Below are 9,157 nucleotides of genomic sequence, written 5' to 3'. Positions count from 1 at the left end.
CAAAGGAGTCTATTGAGGGAAAAATGAGGGAATGAGTCGCGCAAAAATCGAAGTATTTGTGTGTTTTATACTAATTTCTCAAGTACCCTCCCCACTTGAATGCATACGTTTCTCTTTGAAGGCAATGGAGCACGTAACGAGGAAAAAAAGAAAGAAGAAGGAAATAGAGCACATGGATTGATGACGTGGCTAAAATTTGAGGACTCACGTCACGCGGATCATGGACATGGCTGAGATCTAAGGGCTCAAGTCACGCGGATCGATAGAATTGAAGAGGAAGAAACGTAATGAAAGAGGAGTCTGTCGAGAGTAAAATCGAGGGAAAGGGTACGCGCAATAAGTAGTACTATTGTTTTCATTTGTTTCTTTAAGGCAATGGAGCACGTGACTAAAAAAGGCCATGGAGCACACGGATCAATGACATGGATGAGATCTGAAGGCTCAAGTCACACGGATCAATAACGTGGCTGAGAGCTAAAGGCTCAATTCACATGGATCGATGGCGTGGCTGCAATCTGAAGGTTCAAGTCATGCAGATTGATAGTTGTCAGTCTTCTTTTTGTTCATTTCTGGGCCTGCTACTGCTACTGCAACTAACTAAATTTTTTGAAAGAAAAAACTTGTTTAGTAAATTCGAATAATATCTTTTTAACTATTGCGTAAGCTTCAAATATCTTACTTCTTTCTCCAAAATTAAGTAAATATTCTTTCGATCTGCATTTTGAAAATGATGAACTAAGTGGGCGTTTGAACATAAGAATTGTAAAATTTCACAAAAAAAGAGAAAATAGTATTTGAAAATATTCTGTGATTATTCATTGTTGTTTTACCTGTTTGATTGTTGCTGTTTTTGAGCTTGCTGATCTATTTCTCCAGTTTTCAGCTTTTACTTGGCATTTATTGACTATCTTTCATAGAAAGTATGTGAGATTCTCTCCTTATGTAAATATAGGATAAACATGTTGATATTGTGCTTATGCCTGCTTCATGTGTGCTATGATGTTTGTAGGATTAAATTTATCCATCTTTGTTCTATGTTTGAAATCCGATTCATTTGCTTAGTTCTAATTGAATACACATGATGTGTTGACTCATTAACTGGGTTAATGTGTTACTTTATTCACTTATCTTGATGTAAGGTTGTTGTTAAATCAAAAGAGCTCATACAAGTTTTTTCTGAATGTATTTGTTGACTTAAGAATAAATTGAGAAAATCATGGTTTGCTTCTGTTAACTTCTGTTCCTAGATCTCTTTGATTAAGCATGAATTTAGGATTTGGCACCTCTATAATATACCGTTCGACTGATTGTTTGTGTTAATGTGTAACAGAAAAAGTCATTTGTTGCCACAAATATGGCGAATGTTCATGGATCTGCCCATTAATTGGTCAAATTTGTAAACCTCAAAGCCAAAAGATTGTGTCAAGAATATTTGAAACAGTTGTAGTTTAGGTGTGCTCATGTAGAAAGATATACTTTTTAATGTAATTCTGAGTATGAATACCTTGTATTATCTATTGTAGTTAAATAGATTTTGAACTTAATTATAGTAATTAATTTCTTATTACCGTTATAAGAATCAGTGATTAATTTGTCAAATTAGTGTGATGCAATTACAATTAGAGTAATGATCTGACGTTGAGAGATTGGGGCTATGTGCTTGACATTAAAGCCCAATCTTCTGCCTGGCGATTTTTTAAGCAAATTTCTTTAAGAAATGTAAAAGAAAAAGGTAAGTAGGAAAGATTTTCAAAAAAGGGCTTTAATTAATTAAGATTGATAAGCTCTATGATAGAATGTGGGCCTATGTAGGAGATTTTGTTTCACCGACATTTGGGTTTGGACAATATCAACCTGTTAAGCACAATCAGCTTAGTTACTAGATTAATAATTAGCCCATTATCCCTTCATAAATAAATATCTTCTGATTTTAAAGATGGAGTAGTGTCACGGCCCAAAAACCGTGGAACGCAACCGGCGCTCAACCGAGTAAACCCGACTGAGCAAGCCTATTAGATTTCATTCTACTCAAACTAGTTCATGAATAAAGAGGGAATGTTCACCCACTTTATCAAAACATTAAGCAATCTTCCATTAGAAACTTTCATTTCATTTCCGTTAATGACTTCGTTTAAAGTTTCAAAAATATTACAAGTTAACAAGTTTAATGAGAAATATGCTTATCAAGTACTAACATTTCTAGTTTGTACTCCCAACATCAACCACCACCCACAAACAATCTACTGAGCCTCTAAATATAATAGACGAGTAATAGGGAAACGCCGGCAACAAGGCTCCGGCTATACCTTAAAATGTGATGGGAAAATGAACAAAAGATACGTGAAATGACCCTGGAGTGGAGTGGGGCTCACCAAGATTGCTGGGAAGAGAATACCGCTATCACTGGACGATGCCACCTGCTGTGGAACCACCTGTATCATTAAATGATACAACGCCCCCGGCAAAAGGGACGTTAGCGCCGTCGAATAGCACTAGTATGTAAGGCCAAAAGTCCTCTTTCAGAATATAATAACCATACAAACAAAGAAACATGAAACAAAAAGTCGAGTCAACAACATACAAGCTTCCAATTTGCAACATGTAAGTCTTCTAGTTTACAAAAATAAAATAAAATAATATATATAATTTTTTTGGTTGGGAGATCATTAGCACCGATATGAGTTATACCATCGTCTTTGGAGACATGTACCACAATCACAATTTCTAGTTTTAAATTTCCAGTTTTTGATTCCTAGCACAATACCACGATGTGTGTGGCATGACGTCCGATCACGACCCGATCGGCTAGGCTACCTTCCCCCGTATGCTGTGTGGGTTGGCGTTACCAATTCACAAATATTACCAAGTTCATCCCAATTAAGGGGAATAACAACAATCCACCCCTACACCGGCACATGTAATTTCATGTATGAGCCTTATGACCCACCTTTCCTCGGTTTTGCTAATGATACTCCCAAAAATATTTTTTTGATTTGATAGGATATTGTACACAATTTTAGTATAAATACAAGGATTCAAATATAGCATGAATACAATTATGCTTACCTCAATATCTTTCACATTTTATAGATTCCAATTAGTATTTCCAGTCACCAACAACAATAGTATTTCATTGGCTCATTTGGCCATTCACAAGATTCTTTATTCCTGGCACGGTGGCCGTATTTCATATTTCACATGTTTCACATCGATATCAATTTTAACAACAAGCCATGCAAGTCAAGATGTCAAGTACACATGAGAGGAAACATGAATCATGGGCATATAGAGTATTTCCGAAACCATACACCTCAAGTTTATTAGCAATGGAACTTTAAACACAAAGGATTCTTCCCAAAGGAATGGGGCACACCAACAAGCAATAAAAACTCACATTGAAATCATTAACAATAATACACCATTTTATCTTGCAATACTCCTTCCCAGAAATGACGTTGCACAGTTTAAACACATAGATATGTAAGATCTCGAATCACACCGGATATACTTATAAATCAAAGCAATAGTGATAAATAGCCACTTATGGGCGTGAATTGAGCACAAGAGCTATTAGGCAATTCTATATTTGAAGTTAGTTCATAATTGTCGGGTCGAGGCCTATTACATAATCTTTAACACATTCTCAATTCACATATTTCATTTTTCAAGCATCTTTATAGGCTATCAACAACAAGACATATTCAATCAAGATATTTTGTACACGTAAGAGCAACTAGGAGCATTAAGTAGATCGAGTTCTTCTTACCCAATAAGTATACTAACTTCCATTTAAAATGTGACTCAATGTCATACCATTTTGGTAAACAAATCACACTTAAACTTACGAAACAATATGGAATTCACTTCCGAGAGAGAAAGTTTAGCCTACATATCTTTCCTGAGCTTTCCTTTAATTAATACGATATTCCGGAAATTCTAACAATTCAATCTATTTGGAGACATAACAAAATTGAACACAAATTAGGAAGATATTCATAATTCTAGCTCATTTGAGAATTTTATCAAACACTAGTTGAGCATCTTGATTTCAAATCTCTTTAACAAGATTTCTTTCATTTTCCCAACCCAATCTTTACTTATTTATGTTCAACAATCTTCCCACAAACCTAATTTGTACATGCATGTATACATAATACTATTACACTCAAGAATCATACCTCAATAACCCATCTCACAATCTCTACAATACCAACACAACCTAGGTTAGGCACCTATGGCTTCCAATCACCATCCCATGAGTTACAATACTTGATTTATACTCATAATTCAATAATAACTCCATATATGTAAGTCTAAGGGTAAAAGAATACCTCTTGTAGATCAAACCTTGAAAGACAACTTTGGGGTGTTCTTGAGATTTTTGAAGAAATCCTATGAAATCCAATCAAAATCATGTTGTAACTAGTGATTGAGAGGTGAAATCACCATGAAAACACATTTAAAAACTCACCTTAGGTATGTAATTGAAGCCTTGACCGGATGGGTGATGGAGAGGATGCCCTAGTCTTGAAAAATGACTTAAATCCTCTCCTTTCCCATCCTTAGGTGTATTTAGGGGTTTTCTACTAGCGCGCTCTCACTAAGTCGAGCTAAGACCGCGCTCACGAGGCAGAATACTTCGCAATATGCGCGGTCGCGCTAATGGCCGCGCTAATGATATATTCCCAGTAAAATGGTTGTAACTTTCTGTATACACCTCCAAATGACGAACGGTTTGATGCGTTGGAAACTAGACTCAAAGGAATTTAATTTGATAGGTTGTGCGTCACACAACTCCTTATATAACTAGAGATATGATTGTCCAAAGTGAGGTCTTGTGTGCACTCATTTACAAGTTTAGTCTATTATGAAATTTTCCAACTTGGCTTAGACTTAGGCCTCTCCTTAGACCCCCAATTCACTTATAATATGACTTATACGTTTATTAACATATCCAATTGGTATCCATTATATCATAAATCCTCATTTGCACACAAAATAAAATAATTAGCCTACCTTGGCACCACGAAATCTTAAATTACTTGGCAAAATTTTCCGGGGCCTCACAAGTAGTAAGTTGTAAACATCTCTAAAGTGGTTAATTCGTATATGTTTAGACAGAGCTAAATATTTTTTGATTTCCACATCAATTTCATAACTCACGGACCTTTACATAAATCTCAAAATAGTTTAGGAAATAATTTGAACATCGTAGTTTGCTCTAGGCGCGTAATTAAATCATCGTAATTATGGGTACGATTCCCGTGGCATAGTCGTGATACCTAATTCTCAAATTCGGGTGTGCATTTCATGTGACCCGATCATAACAACTTTGAATAATAATTAAAATAAATATATTGTAAAGCGCGAGTGCATTTCATGTGATACAATTCACAATGTGTTCAAAAAAAATAATAAGTGCGCGATATCGCGACTTATTTAAATAAACTCCATAAATAAATAAAAGCGATTGTAAATTTAAAAATGCACAATATATTCAAAACATGTAATAAATCATATAATTAGGCCAATTATTAATAGTTGAGCGACCGTGCTAAAATCACGGAACTCGAAAGTGCCTCACGCCGTCTCCCGGGTTAACAGAATTCCTTATCCGGTCTTCTGTGTTTGCAGATTAAAAATATAGTCAAATTTCCTTGATTTGGGATTTAAAAATAAACCGGTGACTTAGGGCACCATAAATTATTCCAAGTGGCAATCTGAAATTAAACAAATAATCCCATTTCGATTCATGTCTCTTAAATTGGAAAAACTCCCTATCCCTATCCCCTTCGGAGAAAAGGAGGTGTGACAGCTTTGGCGACTCTGCTGGGCAATAAGAACCTGGTTCAGGGTTCAGGGTTCAGAATTCGAGCTTAGAATAACTATTATAGTTGGCTTTTATTTATTATCTGATTTTTACGTGTTTGAGCCTAATGTGCTAAATGTCATTTTTTTACCGTTTTGATATTTCTTGGACTGTATATAAACTGTTGCGAAACCATGATATTGCTTGGACTGTATATAAACTGTTACGAAACCCTCTTCTTTCTGAGTCTTCTAAATCATCTGGGAAGTGTGCACTCTGTGTAGCTTCTTTTCTGTTAGAGTCATATCCTAATTTTAGAACGAGGCTCGGACAAGTTGCAATGCCGGTGAAGCTTCTGTATTCTCGGTACGTTGTCTCCCCACCCCCCAACCCGACTCGAGTTGTCCGCTCAGGTAAGCCAGGTCTAGAATAATACACCCAGGTTTTAAACTTAGAATAACATAGCCTCATGCCGGATCCCTAGTAGGAACGCTTGTTTGCATCACGTGCATTTGACTTTGGGAACCCAACATAGGGGTTGGGTCCGTCTAGGACAAGTGTATCCGAAATAAAAAATACCATCCTGATGCATCTTATGTGCTACTTGTACATTTACTTGCTTCGGCTTGCATGTTGACCGGCTTCTAGAATAGAGAAGAAAAACTAAGAAAAATCAAGATTGAGGTAAGAGAGAGAAAATCACCTGCTTCTAAAAATCCTGGTATAAAAAATACCCTGAAACTCTACCAAAAGTTTGAAAAAAAAAAGATAAAAGAAGGAAAAAATCATTTCAAAAATATTTCATATTTTTCTGTTGCGTCAAAACTTACCGAACTACGCGGGTTTAATTCTCACCGGATGTGAGATATGTAGGAAACCCTTATCGGGTCCAGCCCGCTTTTTACAAAAAATAACCAAAAATATGAAATGTTGTCATTTTTGTCATAAATAAAGTTAGGTGATGTTGTTTTTTTCCAAATAGTCAGAAATGTCCCGACGGGACGCCGGAAGGCTGTTTTTGCAAGAATGGCCACCTATGGTCCTTTTTTTAATTTTTAGCCACTTAGCAAGTACATCCCTAAAATATTCTCTTCTGAAGTGTTGAAGGGTCATATTTGAAAAGGTGGCCTTGAGCTGTTTGAGTTACATTTTGCAAAAAAATATAATCTTTCTTTTGGGGTTAAAATAAATCACATATTTTTAACCAATCACCTTAAATAAATATGTAGGATGAGCACTGTTGAAAATCTACCTTTTCGAGACGTAGAGGAAATCCCACTAGGATTCCACATGTGATGGAACGACCTGGGGAAGGTCAGCAAGAGTGCTGTGAAAAAGGCTAAGGCGCGCTCACTGGTCTTTTGAAAATTAAACCAAGGGTGGATATAATTGAAGCTTTGATACCATTTTGGGACTCGGTACACAATGTATTCCATTTCTCCAATTTTGTGTTGACTCCTACACTAGAAGAGATACCAGGTTATGCTGCCCCTCATAAGTTTTTGGACCTTTTGAGTATTATCCAGGAAGTTAAAGATGGAAATTTGGCCGAGGGATTCTGCACATTCCACTTCTTATATCGTTGTTATGGGGTCCCCAACGGATTTGAGGCTCCGAACACCGGTTTGATCATCACGAAAATAAAAACAAATGGGAAGCACACTGTGGATTGGCCTTCGTCGTGGCATTTTTAGGCACTCTAATATGCCCAAGGAGTGACGAACATATAGAGTTGGGGCTTGCAGGAGTGGCTGACTTTATGATCAAAAAGGCCAATGGCACTATCATACCAATGATCCTAGCAGAAATTTACCGATCCTTAACCGTTTGTCGAGCTGGGACAATGTTTTTTGAGGGTTGCAACTTGCTTTTGAAAATATGGTTGGTAGAACATCTTTGCCATCACACGGGGTACATGAACTACGGTCTGACCGGTCTCAATTGTATTGAAGAACATGAAAATCGGGTAGACATACAGAAGGTACTGAGGCATGGTTTGCATATTTGGGTTTTTTACTGTAGACCGAATCGAGTGGACTTTTGGTTGGCTTCCAGTCAACGAGGTTATTTATATGTCTGCCAAAGTGTGCTTTCTTTTATTGATGGGTCTTTGGAGTATTCATCCCTATGCTCCGCATCGGGTTCTACGTCAATTGGGCAGATACCAAACTGTCCCTCATGATGAAGATTTGAGTCAACAGATTATTGAACTATACCCAAAAGCTACATTCCTAGAAGAAAAGGTTCGCCAGATTTGGCACCAATGTATGTTTCTGGAGCCACAGACTCAAGTACGGAATTTATCCATGGATGAAGTAGAATCTAGCTACACGGCCCGGTATGGTAAAAAGGTTCGAGTCGATCAAGAGCCAGAACATCCCGCCAAAAAACCACATGTACAACAATTCATTGATGTAGTGCAAGAACAATAGGATTGGTTAGCTATGGGAAGGGATACCAGATTACCATAAGCAAGTTAGAGGATCAAATCAAAAAACACAAATTTGATAATAACTTTCATGCTGCTAAGGATGAAAGAGAAAAAAAAAGTTTGCTCGACAAAATGAAGTCCCTGAGCTCAGATCCATAATATGAGAATAGCCGATGAAGACCCGCCAAGAAGTGAAAAAGATGAAAAACTCATAAACAGTCTTAGACGAAAAGTGTGTGATTATGGGGATGACTTGGAAAAGGCCGAGGATGAATTGGAAAAAGCCCGGGAAAAGTTAACAAAGAATGCAGAAGAACGGGAGAGATTTGTTCCGCAGCTAAAGGAAAAGTATGACAAAGGAGTCACGGGTTTAAAGAAAAAGCTGACTACTCTTGAAAATGAAATGGCCCAGCAAACAAAGAACTTCAAAGCGGAAAGAGAGCATTGATATGCATTGATGGCTCGATTGGAAGAAGGCATGCGGCAGTTGCAAGAGTAAAACCATACGGCCACACATGTTTTGGAGACCAGGTCTCAGCAAATTGGACGCCTACTCCAAGAAAAGGGCGTCATTAGAGAAAGAATTAAAGGAATTACTGATTATATCGTAATGAAGTGCCATAAATGCGAGGATATGACCAGGTCCATGTTCTTCGCCGCTGTGATGACTTTTGTCCGTCAGATAATGGACGACCTAGAGCATCTCCAAGAAGAAATCGCACGCAGACCCGCGTCGAGACCGACTGATGTCCTGCGGGCCCCTACATTATTGGAGGCTCTTATGTGTTCCTCATTTTCTTTTCAAGTTTGTATTTCATTTTTTCGAGGCTGTTAGTTTTTTCTGAGTCTGTTTTTGTTTTTCAGTTCTCAAGTCTGTATGTCGGAGTCTTTGTAATAGAAAAAACCATAAGTTTTTA

The 9,157-nt window shown here is 37.2% G+C and overlaps 1 long non-coding RNA gene across 1 annotated transcript; it reads left to right on the top strand.

The window, feature by feature from the left end:
* The first annotated feature begins 279 nt into the window (after nt 1-279).
* Nucleotides 280-1,599, top strand: LOC138886331 (uncharacterized). The gene is made up of 2 exons (XR_011405011.1): nt 280-521; nt 1,331-1,599. It is a non-coding gene; the product is annotated as an uncharacterized lncRNA (long non-coding RNA).
* The last annotated feature ends 7,558 nt before the right edge of the window (nt 1,600-9,157 follow it).

This window comes from Nicotiana sylvestris, chromosome 2 (assembly GCF_000393655.2).
Source record: "Nicotiana sylvestris chromosome 2, ASM39365v2, whole genome shotgun sequence".
Lineage (NCBI taxonomy): Eukaryota > Viridiplantae > Streptophyta > Magnoliopsida > Solanales > Solanaceae > Nicotiana > Nicotiana sylvestris.
This window is presented reverse-complemented; position numbering and strand designations above follow the sequence as displayed.